Consider the following 21416-nt stretch of genomic DNA (forward strand, 5'->3'; position numbering starts at 1 on the left):
GGGGACAGTATTTCCCCTTCTCTCTTCCTCTTGTCTATAACGTTGTGCTTTGATTTCTCTATTTATTCCTCGTCTTCGTTTCTAGTGTTTAAAAGGGAACAAACGATGAAATGGGTTTCACTGTCTCAAATAATTTCTCTCACTTAAATTTAGACGTGCTACCGTTGCACCATGAGGCCTAGGCAGCTCGCCGTTGATATTCAGGTTCATATATAAATATATATAAATATATCTACATGCATCGTAGCTGTTCCCTGGTGGTCGAGGGGTTAAGATCCGGCGCACTAACCTGGGAACGATACTCGAACAATTCGTCAAATAAAAATAATTGAGGTCTGTGAGACGATTAGTAATTGCTGTAATCACCATGAATAACCCCATTACTTTCTGTTACGGACCGAGCTTACAGATTCTCTTGTTTCTCCTGCCCGTTGCTGGTTTAATTTTGAGTTCGCTGATGTTGGGGAGACGGTAGGAGCCTCTCTGACCCCACTGTGAGGATGTGGAAGTCAAAACGGTGGCTGGGTGATCCGTGACATTTCTGTAAAGGGCAGCGGAGGATTGAGAGCTTTCAGTGTGGCACATAAGTTGTTTTCGGTGAGCCAGCACATTCCCGATCAGCACAGAGGGAGCTCACTGGTCAGCTCCCCTCTGTTGTGTCGACTGTGCCAGAGGTTTCCGTAGTGTAGTGGTTATCACGTTTGCTTTACACGTGAAAGATCCTTGGTTCAATCCCGGGCGGAAACATTATGTTTAAAGTTGCTGCAGTGGAACAATCTGAGGCGAGTTTAGTCTCCTGGCAAATGCTGCCTGACCTGCTGAGATTTCCAGCAATTGCTGTTTTTATTTGCTATTTGTTCTCCCGGCAAAAGGGCTCCCTTATTCCTTAATTGATCTTTATTCCACTTCAATAAATAGATAAATTTCAGTGAGAGAAAACGGATCCGCCGGGGGCCTTTCGCGTGTGAGGCCAACGTGATATCCGCTACACTGCAGCCCATCAAAGGGCAAGAAACCACTGAATATCAAGGATGAGCTCACAAATATCAGGGGCAGTGCAGTCTGGTCAATGTCAAACCCTCCTTTCTTATTCAGCAGAGGCATGAACGGGAGTCAGACGTCACAAAGTTTAATTAAAGACACAAATATAAGTAACACTTCCAAATCTTTTCACGATAAAATTCTTTCACTTTATTTGAAATCCTACGATGTTGAATCAGAAAATGAGCACCGTGGGATTTTATCTTCACGACTGATTCTATTTTCTGTGCACGGTCGGAATAACCGATGCTGTTAAATTTGACAAAAGTTGCCCCAGATTCCCGGTGTCATCAGCAATGAAGATTTTGAAACAATCCCCGACAAAAATTGTGTAAATTGGGATCTGGTTTAACAGTTAACATGCAAAACACAGAAGAAATGATTGAAGTGTCGACTGTCTCTCAGTCAGCATTTCTTTCATTGTGCAAAAGATGGCATTGGGTTAAGTAATGATGCTTTCCCGTGAAATAAAAACAAAAGTTCAACAAAAAAACGGACGGTGACTGGCAAGTGAGCGTTGCTTCTGACACCGAGTGGGAATGGGCGGGGATTTTAAAGCCCTGATTTTAAGAAGCGTTCATATAGATAAACATCTCAAATTCGTTGTGTAGAGCTAGTGGTGCAACGGTAACACATCTCACTCGAGATGAGGACACTGCTATCGAAATCATGTCAGGGTTCCTGACCTTTGGGATAATTCCGGAATCAATATTTTCTTTACTGTGTCTTAATAACCAGACCCTTGCTCCAAGGTCTGTCTCACTGTTTCTCCGGTGTCAGGCAGAGATACGCCTGCTGCCCTCATTTATTTCATGTGACAGGACACAAAAGTTCAAAATCAACCTGCAGGGAACCAAACCCAGCCGCACCTCGTCAGGATGGCAGAGCGGTCAAAAGTGCTGTGTTTGGATTACAATTGCATGTGGAGGAGTGGGTTCAAATCCAACGTCTGACACTTTCTGCTTTCAATCATAAAGTGAAACTCATTGTTTGACACCTCGACCAACTCTTTAAAAGTGGCATTCTGCAGTTCACCTGCTCGCTTAACATTTCCGTCTGACCTGGTGCTGAAAGTGGAGATGTTTCCGCAGTGTAATGGTTAACACGTTCGCCTCAGACGCGAAAGCTCACCGGGTGGGAATATTTTCTGTAGCTTTCTCCTCATGCATGCTCAGGGGCAAGTTTGTTCTCCTGTGAAAAGTCATAAGATGATAAGCATGTCAGGATTTGGAGCCGGAGTAGGCCATTCGGCCCCTCGAGCCTGGTCCACCATTCAAGAAGATCCTGGCAGTTCCTCCACAGCAAGTTTAAACATCTGGGGCGGTGCCAACAGGCGCCTGGCTGCAATCAGCGACAAAAACCCGCATTTGGCAGAAGCCCCGCTCGATCAATTGGGAGAGCATGAAACTCTTAATCTTAGGGTCACGGGTTCAAGCCCCACGTTGGGGCTTTTTGTTAATTGTTATCCTGCATTCACCGGAAAACATCATTAATTAACCGATGATTTTCATTTGCATAATTAAAGAAATGCTAACTGAAGGAGAGTCAATAATTTAATAATTTTGGACAAACAAGTGAGAGACACCTGGTGCTGGTGGGCAATTTTTTTGCCTTTGTCACTGATGCTTGATCTACAAGTCTAGTTATCAAATCGTGTGCTCAACCGTCAGTTACCTGTTACAAATCAGCGGAGGAGAAATCAGTTTGTTGCTGCATTTACCAGCACAATGTGTGCTGAGATTATCTGTGCAATATGCAATCAGCAGGATGAATAAAAGCAACGCTTTTTGAAATGCAGGCACTGCATGTTTTGCACTCAACAAAACGTTGCATTTTCTTTTCATGCCAAGTATTTTACATTAATGCATTGCAATGCCAACACACCTTTTACCTGGCAAGACTGAAGTACAAGCTGTGATGAACAGTGTGAAACAGAAACAGCTACTTGAGAACCCATAGCCTCGACGGCATCTATGTGAATTGCTCTGCATCAATAATTAGCAGAGCGTAAAGTGGGGAAACTGACGGTGTGGATGAGAAAAGGCCGAGCCAAAGTGCAATGTTGCAGATGATCTTGTTTTTGAGAAATGTTTCAAAGAATTTGGCATCGTTGGTTCCATGGTGTAATGGTGAGCACTCTGGACATGAATCCAGCGATCTGAGTTTAAATCTCGGTGGTAACTGAATGCTTGCTGTCGCAGCTGTTAAAAATTTGGGACAAGCAAGTGAGAGACACCTGGTGCTGGTGGGCAGTTTTGTTGCCTTTGTCATTGATGTTTGATCTACAAGTCTTGTTGTCAAACCCTGTGCTCTGTGTTAGCACAGTCCTGCATTGCTGAACTCTTTGCTTCAGCACGCAGTCTGAAGTTTGGATTAAATAACAGGAAGATTGAAGTTTGGATGGTAAAGAAACTGTTAGACAATGTTGTGCCTTCCAGCCAGTGAGATGTAAAACTGGTCATTGTCTGGATGTTAAATATTTGAGTACCTTGTTAAGGTGGGAGTAATGGAAACTCAGGAATAAACGATTTGATGATGTCTGTATGTTAACTATTTGAGCGTAACCTTGTTACTATTTAATGACATCTGCAGGTTAAACAAGCAATATTAAGTCTGTCTGTTAAAAGATTCAGAAAGCAGTTAGTCAGGATTGTCTAAATGCAAAGAATAAGAGTTCAAAGGCTTTTTCAGTATAAAAATGAGACTTTTATGGACTGCAGAGACACAGACACCAGAGACACTGGACATTCGGAAGATGTGTGTCTCAAGCAGCCACGGAAATCGAAGCAAGCTGCCTTTGTGAAGTGTTCTGAGTAACTTTCATACTTGGTTTGTTTAGCATGAATGTTTAAATAAAAGACCAGATCCTGCCTTTACTACAACGGAGTGCGTGTGGGTAATTCGATGTTCAACGCAACGAAGCGAAAAGAGCAAGACAGCCGTTTACAACATTTTGGTGACCCCGACATGATTTTCAAAAGTTCGTTGGCTTATTCGAAGTCCCCGACATGAAGCAGAAAGTTGGCTGAGTTATTGGAAGAAGTGTTTCCCACACATCAGTTCGAGGGGTGAGCATTCTCTTAGTTGTTGTGATTAAAGGGATCTTCAGTTAGTAATGGGAGGCTCAGGGGATATTTCAGTTGAGCTCCAGTCATTTCTTAATGAATGGATTGAGTCGAAAGGGGGAACTTATGGAATAAGACAGGAAACAATGACAGGAGGATGGAGAGAGACACGGCAGTCCTTAGTGGAGAGCGTCCAGTTAAAAAAGATTAAAGTGTTTGGGTTAAAAAGTGATAAAAAGAGAAAAGCGTTCGTGTTGCAGTGTCTCATGCTGGGGTTTCAAACGTTAGGAGAAGAGGCTGAGGCTCGAGATAGGGAAGTCTCAGAACTCAGAGAGCAGCTAACAGCAGTGAGTAAAGAAGTAGAGAATTGGTGATTTCAGGCACTCGGGGCAGCCAGGACTGTTCTGACGCTGAATCAGCATCTTGCTGATGAACAGAAGTGTAATCAAGATCTAGAGAAAGGAATATCTAAGCTGCAGCAGATGGTGGTATTAGGTTGCCCACGGAGATAGCAATTGATAAAGCCGGGTGGTATTCGGAGGATGCCCCGAGTCTGAGAGTTGAAAAGGGGATTAAAGGACAGGGAGAATGCCCACCGTTCCCATCCGCAGCTCCTTTGTCTTCTCCTACTTCGGAGCCTCGAACCCGTGTGGTTCACGTGGCAATGTTAGGATCGGAGGCGGAGCAGTTAGATGCCTCTTCGGTTACTCAGACGCTTAACACCCCAAAACATTACACACGACCTTCCGGTAATGTGGAGCGTGGGGGAAGCACGCTCGAGCGGACAAGGCGAGAGCAGGATCATGATACCTCTACTCCCTGTGGAGCTCGTGAAGGGAACACGACCTTAAGTGGTTTTGGGGATACCTGGTATGAGCGAGGAGGGGTCAAGTTACAGGACATGAGAGCTATCCTTAGTGAAGTGGGACCCGCACACCTTCAGGATCTTAATAAGTTTGCCCAGTGGTGGTGCAATATTCTGGGATGGTGGCAGGCAGGGAACATATCAGAGAAACCGAGGGTTCACATGGTTCTGTGAGCTTTCGGGAATCACCGGGGAATGGGAGTAGGTTTTGAAACAACTTCCAGGTCTCATGCTTGGTAGAATAATAGCTGCAATCTTTGTTACTCACTCAGGGCCACAGTTAATAAAGCGGCTTGCATTATTACCAGGGGAAGGACCCAGGGAAGCTGGGGAACATATATTCCAGTTGTGTAAAAGTTTGGGATGTAATTGGATTGATATCAGTCATTACGGGGATGGTACACATAGAGAGATGATTTTGACTCTCCTACCCCCGTCAGTAGTTCTGGAAGTAGATGCCTGGGGTGGGGACGAACGTTTTGATAAATGGTTGGCAAGGGTAGAAAGCTTGTATCATGGAGCTGCAGGAATTTCAGTCATGGATGTGAGACAGGGGTTACAGCGATGGAAGACAGAAGGGCCTGAGTGGATGAATCCCGCGAGGAGTCACTTAAAAGGAGCAGGACCAGGTGGTGGCCGTCAGTTGACAGAGGACAGAGATAGACTGACTAAAGAATTAGAAAAGTGAAAAGAAAAGTTGAAGAATCAGGAAAGAGAAGCTGGAGACACAGACAGGAATGATACCTCGGTTCAGTTGCTGAGGTTGGGGGTAGATTCCGCAGGTGAGGGAGGATCCCTATAGGGATGCCGTGCCTCAACCACACATGTCGTTCCTTTAGGACCCTTACTTCAGGATAGGGGTGGCCATACCCTTATCGAGGCTTGTGTGGAAGCGCAGCGGGAAATGGACACAGGGTCTGCCGGACAAATGAAGGTTCTCCTGGAGGAAGGGGATTCCCCTCTTCAGAGACAGTTCCCCAACACCCCAGATACACGAGGAGCAGTTACTGAACAGTCAGAGATGAAAGCAGTGGGAGAAGCTTGTTCAGAAACATTTAAAGTTTCTGCAGGAATGGGCTGTCTCAGAACTGATGAGATGTTCAATGAAAAGCTCAAATGTGGGAGTTACAAACATGATCTTAAAGGATGTGAAATAGAAGTTGGATTGTTGCAAATGTCAAGAGAGTACATGACAGCAGTTCCGAAGGGTGAACTGAGAGAACGACTGGGTCTCTCGACTGACTATTCATCATTTCCGTCATCCTTTACTCTATGTTGTTACACTTCTCCCACAAAGCAGAGGAAATTGTTAAAACCTGTGCAGAGGGTAACAGACTTAGTCGAAGACACCGATTGTGAGTTTATATTTCTGAATGTAAACAGCATGGAATTCAGTTCGAAACATCAAAAATTGAAAATTGACTTTTAAGTAAAAATGGATATGGTGATCACAGACCAACGGACTTTAAAATGGCATCCTGAGAATCTGAATCTACAAGAACCTTACTTTGACTCGAAGCGTGCTGCTATTTGGAAGAAGGAAATACGGAAATGGAATATAAAATTTCAACAGCTACAGAGTTTGAATCAAGCAATCGTTGTGGACATTAACCATCACACTGTGGAAATCGAGAAGGTTCACACAACTTTGGACCAGATTGGACATGTGAGCTGGTGGGAGTCATTATTGGGATGGAGCCCGACGGCAACAGGTGTGATGAACACAATGATACACCCTGTCCTTATGCTGGTGCTGGTTCAGCTGGTCGTGCTGGTCATTTTGATTTACTGTGGATATCGTGATGGAAAACAAGGACTAAAACTGGACAATGCTGTTGAACGAGCTCGAGCCACCATGCAAATGTATGTTACCCAGATAAGACCTGCAGAGAGGCGAGGAGAAGAAGTGGGGGAATGTGGGAGCACAGTCCCGCATTGCTGAACTCTTTGCTTCAGCACGCAGTCTGAAGTTTGAATTAAAAAACAGGAAGATTGAAGTTTGGATGGAAAGAGACTGTTCAACAATGTGGTGCCTTCAGCCATTGAAATGAGTAACTGGTCATTGTCTGTATGTTAAATATTTGATTGTACCTTTGTTACTATTTAATGAAATCTGTAGGTTAAACAAGCAATATTAAGTCTGTATGTTAAACAATTCACAAGGCAGTTTGCCGTGATTGTCTAAATGCAAAGAAATAAGAGTATAAAGATAAGACTCACACACGCAGACACCAGAGACACTGGACATTCGGAGTGTGTGTGTCTTGAGCAGCCACGGAAATCGAAGCAAGCTGCCTTTGTGAAGTGTTCTCAGTAACTTTTATACTTGGTTTGTTTGGTATGAATGTTTAAATAAAAGACCCGATCCTGCCTTTACTACAACGGAGTGTGTGCCGGTAATTCGAGGTTAAAAGCAACGAAGAAAAAAGAGCAAGACAGCCGTTTACAACATTTTCTAACAGGTAACTGATGGTTGAGCACACGATTTGATAACTAGACTTGTAGATCAAGCATCAATGACAACGGCAACAAAACTGCCCACCAGCACCAGGTGTCTTTCACTTGTTTGTCCCAAATTTTCAGCAGCTGGGACAACAAGGAATCAGGTTCCACCGAGATTTGAACTCAGATCCCAGAGTGCTCACCATTACACTATGGAACCAACCATGGTAAAATATTTGAAACAAACCTCAAAAACAACAACATCATCTCCAACAGTACACTTTGGCTCGGCCATTTCTCATCCACACCATCAGTTTCCTCTCTTTGCTCTCTGCTAATTATCGATGCAGAACAATTCACACAGATACCATCGAGGCTATGGTTTTACAAGTAGCTGTTTCTGTTTCACACTGTTCATCACAGCTTGTACTTCAGTCTTGCCAGGTAAAAAGTGCGTTGGCATTGCAATGTATTGATGTAAAATGCTTGGCATGGAAAGAAAATGCAAAGTTTTGTCGAGTTAGCGAGTAGGTGAGGAGGTTTGGGGTTGATGTGCGTCGCTTTCAATCTTTGAAATTTCACCAAGCAAAGAAACGGTGAATTGAACTGTCCCTGTTAGCATTATGTTCGCGTTTAATCACAGCAATATCCGCAGTCAGGAGCTGAAAAGGAATTAATACCTAATACCGGCTTCGGGACAATCAGAATACTTTGTCACAGACAAGGCACCGGAAGGCTGTAAGGGCGATCACACTGGTTGTGGGAGAGCTGGTTGGCGGTGACATGGAAGTCTCTGCAGTGTGCGGGACCAGACTGCTTCCACACATCCACAATGTCCCACCCTTTACTTGGGAAAAGTACAACTGAGAGTGGACAAGGTCCATCCCGGTCAGAGCCATCTGAAGCTTTAACTGACTGACACCCTGGTTTGGGATGTCTTGCAGTGTGCAATTGCGTCAGTCTCTGTGGCGCAATGGGTTAGCGCGTTCGGATGTTAACTGAAAGGTTGGTGGTTCGAGCCCACCCAGGGACGAAGCATTTAACTGTTTTTCCCCGAGGATTCGGTGCTGCACGATTCCAGGTTGTCATTGTGCGTTTTGGCTGCGCGAATATATTCCACAAACATTGCCAGCTGTGCTGTTATCCAGTGAGTTCCCACTCCAATACTTTTATGAGCATTCAGTTTGAGTGTATACAGAACTGAACAGAGATATCAGAACATTTAACAAGATTGTGGGACATTGTTTTTTGTTAATATTGAACCACGAATATGAATAAATCCCTTTCTTCAAATATTTAATTGAACATGTTCTCAAAATGTTTCCTCGCAGTTTTGAACCAGGGACATTTCCCGTGTGAGGTGAATCTAATAACCACTACATTACAGAAACACTACAGCAATGTTCGGAACATATCCAGAGCTTTAACCTGCACAGCTGGCCTATACTTCAGGACCTGGTTTTATGAGAATTGAGTGATGGTGCTATATTTAGGAAGTCTGTGAGTGTGGCAGGAATTGATCTAGTGTTTCCCAGACTTTACACATAGGAACAGGAGGTGGCCATTTAGCAGCGAGTGGTTAGGATCTGGAATGCACGGCTTGAAAGGATGGTGGAGGCAGACTCAATCTTATCTTTCAAACGGGAGCTGGGTCAGTGTCTGAAGGAAAAACAATTGCAGGGCTACAGGGAAAGGGCGGGGGAGTGGAACTCGCTGAGAGTCGGCACGGGCTCGACGGGCCGAATGGCCTTCCGTGCTGTAACCATTCCATGATTCTATAATTCAGTGGTATATTTCATAGTGTGGGTGGAAGCAGAACATTGCAAAGGGACATGGATTGAGTCGGCAAAACTAGAGGCATCTGATTCAGGAGATTCGGGGGGCGCGGAAATTCGGGAGTTTAATGACTTTGAAATGAACATTTTGTTTTGTGCAGTTACAGTCAGAGATATGTTTGTGAAAGGAATTTTTTGAACAGAGGAATACAGCATTTAATCTTCTGCCTTAACACTTCTTCCTGGGTGTCGGGGTCACATTTCTTTTCGAGGTTATTCTTCTCAAAAAGGAGTTAGATATAGTCCTTCATACGAGGGGGATCAAGGGCAATGGCGAGAAAGCAGGAGTGGGGTATTGAAGTTGCATGTTCAGCCATGAACGCATTGAATGGCGGTGCAGGCTCAAAGGGCCGAATGGCCTACCCCTGCACCTATTTTCTATGTTTGCTATGTTTCTTGAATTTATATTTCCTTTGGTGTTTCACAATAACCAGACCTTTGCTCTAAAGTCTTTCTCACTATTTCCCCAGTCTCCTGTTGATGTTACCAGCAATGAACATTTTGAACCAGACACCGAAAACACACTGTGCAAATTGGGACATTCATTAACAGTTAACGTGGGCTCGAACCCCCAAATTCGAGATTAAGATTCTCATGCTCGACCGATTGATCTCACGGGGCTTCTACCAAATAGACGTTTTTGTCGTTGATTGCAGCCAGGTGCCTGTTGGCTCCGCCCCAGATGTTTAAACTTGCTGTCAAGGAACTGCCAGGATCTTCTTGAATGGTGGACCAGGCTCGAGGGGCCGAATGGCCTACTCCGGCCCCTAATCCTTACATGTTTATGACCTTATGACCTTTCACAGGAGAACAAACTCGCCGCTGGACATGCATGAGGAGATAGCTCCAGAAAATATTCCCACCCGGTGAACTTTCGCGTGTGAGGCGAACGTGTTAGCCGCTACACTGCGGAAACATCTCCACTTTCAGCACCAGGTCAGACGGAAGTATGAAGCGAGCAGGTGAACTGCTGAATCCCACTTTGAAGGAGTTGATCGTGGTGTCAAACAATGAGTTTCACTTAATGATTAAAAATAAGAAATGTCAGATTTAAACACAGACCTCGAGAGAAGAATGCAACCTGAACACAGCACCTGAGACCGCTCGGCCATCCTGACTATTAAATGCTGTATGTGGCCATCTGCAGGTTGATTTTGAACTGTTGTGTCCTGTCACATGAAATAAATGAGGGCAGCAGGCGTATCTCTCTCTGACACCGTGGAAACAGTGAGACAAACCTTGGAGCAAGGGTCTGGTTATTGCCAAACAGCAAAGAATATATTAATTCTGGAAGAACAATATCTAAAAGTACAGTAACCCTGATGTGATTGAAACACGCTACCTTCGGAACTGAAATCAGTCACGCTACCATTGCGCCACGAGGTCTACATCATAAGACTCAGATGTTCGTCGATATGAAGGTGTCACAATACAAGGAGCTTTAAAATCTCCGCCCATTCCCACCTGGTGTCAGAAGCAGCGCTCACCTCCCAGTCACTGTATGTTTTTTTCTTAAACTTTTGTGTTGCTTTCACGGGAAAGCATCATTAATTAACCCCTCACCTTCTTTTGCACAATGAAAGAAATGCTAACTGAGGGACAGTCGATACTTCAATCATTTGTCCTGTGCTTTGGGGAGCGGGCAGGGAAGTGGACCTGAGTCTATGATCGCATCGACCATGATCGTATTAAATGGCGGAGCAGGCTCGAGGGGCGTATGGCCGAATCCTGCTCCTATTTCTTATGTTCTTATGTTCTTCTGCAAATTAAACCATTTTACACACTGTATTTTAGGATCTGGTTCAAAATCTTCATTGCCGATGACATCAGGAATCTGGGGCAACTTTTGTCAAATTTAACAGCACCAGTTATTCCAACCATGCACAGAAAATATAATCAGTAGTGAAGATAAAAGCCCATGGTGCTCATTTTCAGATTCAACGCAGTAGGATTTCAAATAAAGTTTAAGAATTTTACAATGAAAAGATTTGGAAGTGTTATTGTATTTGTGTCTGTAATTAAACTTTGTGGCGTCTGACTCCCGTTCATGCCTCTGCTGAATATGAAAGGAGAGTTTGACGTTGACCAGACTGCACTGCCCCTGATATTTGTGAGCTCATCCTTGAAATTCAGTGGTTCCTCACCTTTTGATGGGCTGCAGTGTAGCGGATATCACGTTGGCGTCACACACGAAACTTCCCCGGTGAATCCTTTTTCTCTACTGAAAGTTATCTATTTATTGAAGTGAAATAAAGAGCACTTGAGGAATAAGGGATCACTTTTGCCAGGAGAATAAATAGCAAATAAAAACAGCAAATGCTGGAAATCTCAGCAGGTCAGGCAGCATTTGCCAGGAGACGAAACGCGCCTCTGATTGTTCCTCGATAGCAAGTTTAAATATAATGCTCCTTCCCGGGATCGAACCTCATACCTTTCATGTGTAATGCAAACGTGATAAGCACACGTGATAACCACTACACGACAGAAACCTCTGGCACAGCTGGCACAATAGAGGGGAGTTGAACAGTGAGCTCCCTCTGTGCTGATCGGGAATGTGTGGGCTCACCTTAAACAACTTCTGTCCCACACTGAAAGTTCTCAATCCTTCTCCTACACTGCCCTTTACAGAAATGTCACGGAACACCCAGCCACCGTGTTCACTTCCACATCCTCACAGTGGGGCCACAGAGGCTCCTACCCTCTCCCCGCGATCAGCCCGGAACACGTGCCCGGCAATGGGCAGGAGAAGCCAGATCGTCTGGAAGATCGGTCTATCACAGAAAGCATTGGTATTCATGGTGATTACAGCAATTATTAATCGTCTCAGAGAAGTCAATTATTTTTACGCAATGAATTGATCGACAATTGAAACCCGGTTAGTGTACCGGATCTTAACTCCTCGACCACCAGGGAACAGTTATGATACATGTAGATATATTTATATACATTCTTATTTGAACCTGAATATCAACGGCGAGCCACCTAGACCTCATGGTGCAACGGTAATGCGTCTAACTTTGAGTGAGAGAAATTGTTCCACAGTGACACCCATTTCATCTTTTGTTCCCTTTTAAACGCTAGAAACTGAGACATGGGGAATAAATAGAGAAATAAAAGCACAGGGATATAGGCAAGAGGAAGAGAGAAGGGGAAAGATACTGCCCCCACACAGAACTAATGCAGAAACCCCTCTGCGCTCGGGGTGGCCACCCGCAGCCTGGATACACTAACGGGAGAACACCAGCGGCAGGTTGGGGCCATAAAAGGAACGGCGAGCGGCCCTGGGAGCCACTTGTAGGTCCCGCGAGACTACTCCAGGGAGCAGCGCGAGCTGGTGCAGGAGGGCAGCGGCAGCGAAGTGTGATGTCATCAAGGTCCAGGTCGGTGAGTGGAGCGTGGGCAGATACAGCAGGAGCGGTGAGATCGGGGCGAAGGAGCGGCGAGAGACTGTGGAGGGATGTGATCAGGGCCCAGGGAAGGCATGAGTTCGGAGACAGTGGCCCAGGGTTAGCACGGGCCAACCCACACTGCGATATATGTGTGCACAGGGTCCGTGCAGCAGAAATGGTCTCCAGTCGACCTGCTTAACTCTTGCCACTGGACCAAGACCTCGCTCTGTCAAGCCCGTGTGATGGCTGTGATGCAACGGCCACCACACGATAAAAAAATCCACGCACAGATATCTTCCACCCATCGGGATGTTGTTCGAGTCCTTCATTGAAACACCTGTGAACTCATCCTTTTTTGGCGTGGAAGCAAGTCATCCTCGTTTCGAGGGACCGCCTATGATGACCGTGATGATGGATACATTAACGTCCCAACAGCTCATTGAGTGCAGGAGTGGGACTGTGCGGCACTTCAGAAAACATGTCGAAAAGGCAAAGTCACTGATTCCGTCTCATGTGCTCCTCCGATCAAGAATAACAACACACACTAAAAATGCTTCAATAATGGTTACACTTTATCTCTGTGCAGCCTCGACAGTCTAAAGACACCACAACGGTAGTGTGAATACATTCTTCCCATCAAAGTTCTATTTGTGCTCTTTGTTGTGGCAACTCTTGATTGCAGTCACCAAGATATCCCTTGAGATTTCGGGTAAAACTCATTCTTTTCCTTTGGCAATGCTTTTAATAATCTGAGAAGATTTGACTGGAGGTTTATTAACAGATAGCACTTCGTAAGGCCTTTATCTCCATATTTTCTAAGCAGTTGGCTCGTTGGTCTAGTTGTATGATTCTCACTTTGGGGTTGTTACTTGAAATTTGCGAGAGATCCCAGGCGAGCCCTTTTTTTGCTGTGAATTTTGAATTTGCATCGAACTTTTGCAAAGAAGCACTTGCATTTCTGCAGCGTCTGTCAGGAACTCATAACGCCCCAACGCGCTTTACAGCCGTTGAGTTACCTTTGAAATGTTGTCGCTTGAGTAAAGATGTGCCCAAATCACCCCACACGCACCTCAACTCTTTGTGAAGGAGTTCATAGAATCACAGAAGTTTACAGCACGGAAGGAGGCCAATTCGGTCCATCGTGTCCACGCCGGCCAACAAGAGGCTATCCAGCCTAATCCCACTTTCCAGATCGAGGTCCATAACCCTGCAGGATACAGCACTTCAGGTCACATCCAAGCACTTGTTAAATGTGGTGAGTGTTTCTGCCTCTACCACCCTTTCAGGCAGTGAGTTCCAGACCCCCACAACCCTCTGCGTGCAGAAATAAATAGGTGCAGGCGAAGGCCATTCGGCCCTTCGAGCCGCACCACCAAGGAGAATGAAACAGTTAATTCAGAGACCATGGTCCAGAACTTAAAGAAGGGTAACTTTGAAGGTGTGAGGCATGAATTGGCTAGGATAGATTGGCGAATGATACTTAAGGGGTTGACAGTGGATGGGCAATGGCAGACATTTACAGACCGCATGGATGAACTGCAACAATTGTACATCCCTGTCTGGTGTAAAAATAAAAAAGGGAACGTTGCTCAACCGTGGCTATCAACGGAAATCAGGGATAGTATTAAAGCCAAGGAAGTGGCATACAAATTGGCCAGAAATAGCAGCGAACCCGGGGACTGGGAGACATTTGGAACTTAGCAAAGGAGGACAAAGGGTTTGATTAGGGAAAATAGATTACGAGAGGAAGCTTGCAGGGAACATTAAAATGGACTGCAATAGCTTCTATAGATATGTAAAGATAAAAAGGTTAGTAAAGAGAAACGTAGGTCCCCTGCAGTCAGAATCAGGGGAAGTCATAACTGGGAACAAAGAAATGGCAGACCAATTGAACAAGTACTTTGGTTCGGTATTCACTAAGGAGGACACAAACAATCTTCCAGATATAAAAGGGGTCAGAGGTTCTAGTAAGAAGGAGGAACTGAGGGAAATCCTTATTAGTCGGGAAATTGTGTTGGGGAAACTGATGGGATTGAAGGCCGATATATTCCCAGGCCTGATGGTCTGCATCCCAGAGTACTTAAGGAGGTGGCCTTGGAAATAGCGGATGCATTGACAGTCATTTTCCAACACTCCATAGATTCTGGATCAGTTCCTATGGAGTGGAGGATAGCCAATGTAACCCCACTTTTTAAAAAAGGAGGGAGAGAGAAAACAGGGAATTATAGACCGGTCAGCCTGACATCAGTGGTGGTGAAATTGATGGAATCAATTATTAAGGATGTCATAGCAGCGCATTTGGAAAGACGTGACATGATAGGTCGAAGTCAGCATGGATTTGTGAAAGGGAAATCATGCTTGACAAATCTTCTGAAATTTGTTGAGGATGTTTCCAGTAGAGTGGACAAGGGAGAACCAGTTGATGTTGTGTAATTGGACTTTCAGAAGGCTTTCGACAAGGTCTCACACAAGAGATTAGTGTGCAAAGTTAATGCACATGGGATTGGGGGTAGTGTGCTGACGTGGATTGAAAATTAGTTGGCAGACAGGCAGCAAAGAGTAGGAGTAAATGGGTACTTTTCAGAATGGCAGGCAGTGACTAGTGGGGTACCACAAGGGCCCTAGCTGTTTACATTGTACATTAATGATTGAGACGAGGGGACTAAATGTAGTGTCTCCAAATTTGCAGATGAAACTAAGTTGGGTGGCAGTGTGAGCTGCGAAGAGTGTGTTATGAGGCTGCAGAGTGACTTGGATAGGTTAGGTGAGTGGGCAAATGCATGGCAGATGAAGTATAATGTGGATAAATGTGAGCTTATCCACTTCGGTTGAAAAAACAGAGAGACAGACTATTATCTGAATGGTGACAGATTAGGAAAAGGGGAGGTTCAACAAGACCTGGGTGCCATGGTACATCAGTCAGTGAAGATTGGCATTCAGGTACAGCAGGCGGTTAAGAAAGCAAATGGCATGTTGGCCATCATAGCGAGGGGATTTGAGTATAGGGGCAGGGAGGTGTTGCTACTGTTTTACAGGGCCTTGGTGAGGCCCAACCTGGAGTATTGTGTACAGTTTTGGTCTCCTAACTTGAGGAAGGACGTTCTTGCTATTGAGGGAGTGCAGCGAAGGTTTACCAGACTGATTCCCAGGATGGCGGGACTGACATATCCAGAAAGACTGGGTTCACTGGAGTTCAGACAAATGAGAGGGGATCTCATAGAAACGTTTAAAATTCTGGCGGGTTTAGACAGGTTAGATGCAGGAAGAATGTTCCCAATGTTGGGGCAGTCCAGAACCAGGGCTCATAGTCTTAGGATAAGGGGTAAGCCATTTAGGACCGTGATGAGGAGAAACTTCTTCACCCAGAGAGTGGTGAACCTGTGGATTTCTCTACCACAGGAAGTTGTTGAGGCCAATTCACTAAATATATTCAAAAAGGAGTTAGACGTAACCCTTACTACTCGGGGGATCAAGGGGTATGGCGAGAAAGCAGGAATGGGGTACTGAAGTTGCATGTTCAACCATAAACTCATTGAATGGTGGTGCAGGCTCGAAGGGTCAAATGGCCTACTCCTGCACATATTTTCTATGTTTCTGCATTCCAATAAGATTATGGCTGATCATTCACCTCAGTACCCCTTTCCTACTTTCTCTTCATACCCCTTGAGCCCTTTTGCCATAAATGTCACAGCTAATTCCCTCTGGAATATATCAAATGAACTGGCATCAACAATTCTCTGCGGCAGAGAATTCCACAGGTTAACAACTCTCTGAGTGAAGAAGTTTCTCCTCATCTCGGTCCTAAATGGCTTACCCCTTATCCCTGAGACTCTGACCCCTGGTTCTGGACTTCCCCAACATCGGGCACATTCTTCATGCCTCTACCCTGTCCAGTCCCGTCAGAATTTTATATGTTTCTTTGAGATCCCCTCTCATTCTTCTAAACTCCGGTGAATACAGGCCCAGTCAATCCAGTCTCTCCTCATATGTCAGTCCTGCCATCCAGGGAATCAGTCTAGTGAACCTTCGCTGCACACTCTCAGTAGCAAGAACATCCTTCCTCAGATTAGGAGACCAAAACTGAACACAATATTCCAGGTGAGGCCTCACCAAGGTCCTGTACAACTGCAGTAAGACCTTCCTGCTCCAATACTCAAATCCCCCAGCTATGAAGGCCAACATGTCATTTGCCTTCTTCACCGCCTGCTGTACCTGCATGCCAAATTTCAATGACTGATGTACCATGACACCCAGGTCTCGTTGCACCTTCCTTTTTCCTAATATGCCGCCATTCAGATAATAATCTGCCTTCACTTTTTTGCCACCAAAGTGGATAACATCACATTTATCCACATTATAGTGCATCTGCCATGTATTTGCCCACTCACCTAACCTTTCCAAGTCACTCTTCAGCCTCTTAGCATCCTCCTCACAGCTCACACCGTCACGCAACTTAGAGTCACCTGCAAACTTGGAGATATAACACTCAATTTCTTCATCGAAATCATTGATGTATATTGCAAATAGCTGAGGTCCCAGCACTGAGCCCTGCAGCACCCCACTAGTCACTTCCTGTCATTCTGAGAAGGACCCATTTATCCCGACTCTCTGCTACCTGTCTGCCAACCAGTTCTCTATCCATGTCAATACATTACCCCCAATACCATGTGCTTTAATTTTGCACACTAATCTCTTGTGTGGGACCTTGTCAAAGGCCTTTTGAAAGTCCAAATACATTACATCCACTGGTTTTCCCTTGTCCACTCTCCTTGTTCCATCCTCAAACAATTCTAGAAGATTTGTCAAGCATGATTTCCCTTTCCTAAATCCATGCTCACTTGGACCGATTTTGTCACTGCTTTCCAAATGCTATGCTATTTCATCCATAATAATTGATTCCAGCATTTTCCCCACTACTGATGTCAGGCTAACCGGTCGATAATTACCCGTTTTCTCTCTTCCTTCTTTTTAAAAAAGTGGTGTTATATTAGCTACCCTCCAGTCCATAGGAACTGATCCAGAGTCGATCGACTGTTAGAAAATGATCAACAATGCATCCACTATTTCGAGGGTTACTTCCTTAACTACTCTGGGATGCAGACTATCTGGCCCTGGGATTTATCAGCCTTCAATCCCAACAATTTCCTGAACACAATTTCCTGACTAATAAAGATTTCCTTCAGTTCCTCCTTCTCGCTGGACCCTCGGTCCCTGAGTACATTAGGAATGTTATTTGTGTCTTCCTTCGTGAAATCAGAACCAAAGTATCTGTTTAACTGGTCCGCCATTTCTTTGTTATCCATTATAAATTCGCCTGATTCTGACTGCAAGTGACTGACGTTTGTCTTCACTAATCTTTTTCTCTTCACATATCTATAGAAGCTTTCGCAGTCAGTATTTATGTTCCCAGCATACTTCCTCTCATACTCTATTTTCCCACTCCTTATTAAACCCTTTGTCCTCCTCTACTGAATTCTAAATTTCTTCCAGTCCTCAGGTTTGCTGCTTTTTCTGGCAAATTTATATGCCTCTTCCATGCATTTAACACGATCCCTAATTTCCCTTCTTAGCCACGGTTGAGCCACCTTCCCCGTTTTATTTTTTCCCTAGACAGGGATGTACAATTGTTGAAGTTCATCCATGTGATCTTTAAATGTTTGCCATTGCCTATCCAGCGTCAACCTTTTAAGTCTCATTTGCCAGTCTATTCTAGCCAATTCACATCTCATGCAATCGAAGTTACCTTTCCTTAAATTCAGGTCCCTGGTCTCTGAATTAAATGTTTCAATCTCCATCTTAATAAAGATTTCTACCATATTATGGTCACTCTTCTCCAAGGGGCCTCGCACAACAAGATTGCTAATTAGTCCTTTTTCATTACACATCACCGAGTCTAGGATAGCCAGCCCTCAAGTTGGTTCCTCGACATATTGGTCTAGAAAACCATCCCTAATACACTCCAGGAAATCCTCCTCCACCGTATTTCTACCAGTTTGGTTACCCCAATCTATATGTAGATTAAAGTCGCCCATGATAACTGCTGAATCTTTATTGCACGCATCCATAATTTCTTGTTTGATACTGTCCCCAAACTCACTACTACTGTTTGGTGGTCTGTGCACAACTCCCACTCGTGTTTTCTGCCCCTTGGTATTCCGCAGCTCCATCCATACAGAGTCCACACCATCCAAGCTAATGTCCTTCCTTAATATTGCGTTAATTTCCTCTTTAACCAGCATCGTTCCCCGACCTCCTTTTCCTTTCTGTCTATCCTTCTTGAATGTTGAATACCTCAGGATGTTGAGTTCCCAGCCTTGGTCACCCTGGAGCCATGTCTCTGGAATCCCAATTATAACATATTCGTGAATTGCTGCCTCTGAGTGAATTCATCCACCTTATTACGAATAATCCTCGCATTGAGGCACAGAGACTTCAGGCTTGTCTTTTTAATACACATTGTCCCTTTAGAATTTGGCTGTAATATGGCCCTTTTTGATTTTTGCCTTGTGTTTCTCTGCCCTCCACTTTTACTTTTCTTCTTTCTATCTTTTGCTTCTGCCCCCATTTTACTTCTTTCTATCTCCCTGCCTAGGTTCCCATCCCCCTGCCATATTAGTTTAACCCCTCCCCAACAGCACTAGCAAACATTCCCCTCGACATTGGTTCCGGTCCTGACCAGGTGCAGACCGCCCGATTTGTACTGGTCCTATCTCCCCCAGAACCGGTTCCAATGTCCCAGGAATTTGAATCCCACCCTCCTGCACTACTCATCAAACCATATATTCATCTGAGCTACCCTGCATTTCCTATTCTGACTAGCTCTTGGCACTGGTAGCAATTCTGAGATTACTACCTTTTAATTTAATTCCTAGCTCCCTAAACTCAGCTTGTAGGACCTCATCCCGTTTTTCCCTATATCATTGGTGCCTATATACACCACGACAGCTGGCTATTCACCCTCCCCCTCCAGAATGTGCTGCAGCCACTCCGAGACATTCTTTACCTTTGCACCAGGGAGGCAACATACCATTCTGGAGTCTCGATTGCAGCCGCAGAAACATCTATCTATTCCCCTTACAATAGAATCCCCTATCACTATAGCTCTCCCACTCTTTTTACTGCCCTCCTGTGCAGCAGAGCCACCCCTGGTGCCACGGAATTGGCTGCTGCTGCCTTCCCCTGATAAGTCATCTCCTCCAACAGTACCCAAGGTGGTGTATCTGTTTTGCAGGGGGATGACCGCAGGGGACTCCTGCACTGTCTTCCTTCCACTGCTCTTCCTGATGTTTACCCATTCCCTCTCTGCCTGAGTAACCTTTACCTACGGTGTGTTCAATTCACGACATCCTCAGCATTGCGGATGAATCCGTGCGCAGCTCCAGTGCCGCAATGTGGCCTGTCAGGAGCTGCAGATGGATACACTTGCTGCACATGTAGTCATCAGGGACACTGGAAGCGTCCCTGACTTCCCACACAGCACAGGAGGAGCATGACATGTGTCCGAGCTCTCCTGCTATGATTTAACCATTAGATTAACTTAATTTGGCAACAATTCCAAAGTTTCCTTGCTGCTGAGAACAAGAAGAAATCAAAGAAACAGAAAACTACTCACCACTCAACCAGCCAATCACTTACCCTCTTGGCTGTGACGTCACCCTTTGATTACTTGTGACTTCTTTCTTACTTTTGACCTTGCACCAACTGTAGCTCGCTGCTCGCTGCTCCTCCAGCCGCTGCTCCTCCAACTGCCGCCAATCCCCGGACTCTCGCTGGGCCTTTATAGGCCGCTGCTCACACCTTCTCCAGTCACTGCTCCTCCGACTTTTGGAAAAAAATAATTCAGTCAGGCAGAGTCTGCATGGATTTATGAAAGGAAAGTCATGTTTGACAAATTTGCTGGAATTCTTTGAGGGTGTAATGAACAGGGTGGATAAAGGGGAACCAGTGGATGTGGTTTATTTGGACTTCCAGAAGGCATTTTGACAAGGTGCCACATAAAAGATTACTGCACAAGATAAAAGTTCCCGGGGTTGGGGGTAATATATTAGCATGGCGAGAGGATTGGCTAACGAACAGAAAACAGAGAGTCGGAATAAATGGCTCATTCTCTGGTTGGTAAACAGTAACTAGTTGGGTGCTGCAGGTATCAGTGCTGGAACCCCAATCTTTACAATCTATATTAACGACTTGGATGAAGGGACCGAGTGTAATGTAGCCAAGTTTGCTGATGATACAAAGATGGGAGGAAAAGCAATGTGTGAGGAGGACACAAAAAATCTGCAAAAAGACACAGCCAGGCTAAGTGAGTGGGAAAAAATTTGGCAGATGGTGTATCATGTTGGAAAGTGCAAGGTTATGCATTTTGGCAGAAAAAATCAAAGAACAAGTTATTATTTAAAAGGAGAAAAATTGCACAGTGCTGCAGTACAGCGGGAGCAGCGCGTACTTGTGCATGAAACACAAAAGGTTAGTATGCAGGTACAGCAAGTGATCAGGATGGCCTTTATTGCAAAGGGGATGGAGTATAAAACAAAGAAGTCTTGCTGCAGTTATACAGGGTATTGGTGAGGCCAGACCTGGAACACTGCGTGCAGTTTTGGTTTCCATATTTAAGAAAGGATATAGATGCTTTGGAGGCAGTTCAGAGAAGGTTCACTAGGTTGATTCCGGAGATGAGGGGGCTAACTTATGAGAATAGGTTGTGCCTCTACTCATTGGAATTCAGAAGATTGAGAGGTGATCTTATGGAAACATGTAAGATTATGAGGGGGCTTGACAA

General features: G+C 44.9%; 2 non-coding genes across 2 annotated transcripts; both read left to right on the forward strand.

Annotated features, from left to right (window-relative positions):
* The first annotated feature begins 674 nt into the window (after nucleotides 1–674).
* trnav-uac (transfer RNA valine (anticodon UAC)) lies at nucleotides 675–747 on the forward strand. Its single transcript has one exon. It is a non-coding gene; the product is annotated as a tRNA-Val (tRNA).
* Nucleotides 748–8372: 7625 nt separating this feature from the next.
* trnan-guu (transfer RNA asparagine (anticodon GUU)) lies at nucleotides 8373–8446 on the forward strand. The gene has a single exon. It is a non-coding gene; the product is annotated as a tRNA-Asn (tRNA).
* Nucleotides 8447–21416: the final 12970 nt, after the last annotated feature.

The sequence above is a fragment of the Pristiophorus japonicus genome, unplaced genomic scaffold (assembly GCF_044704955.1).
Source record: "Pristiophorus japonicus isolate sPriJap1 unplaced genomic scaffold, sPriJap1.hap1 HAP1_SCAFFOLD_58, whole genome shotgun sequence".
Classification (NCBI taxonomy): Eukaryota; Metazoa; Chordata; class Chondrichthyes; family Pristiophoridae; genus Pristiophorus; species Pristiophorus japonicus.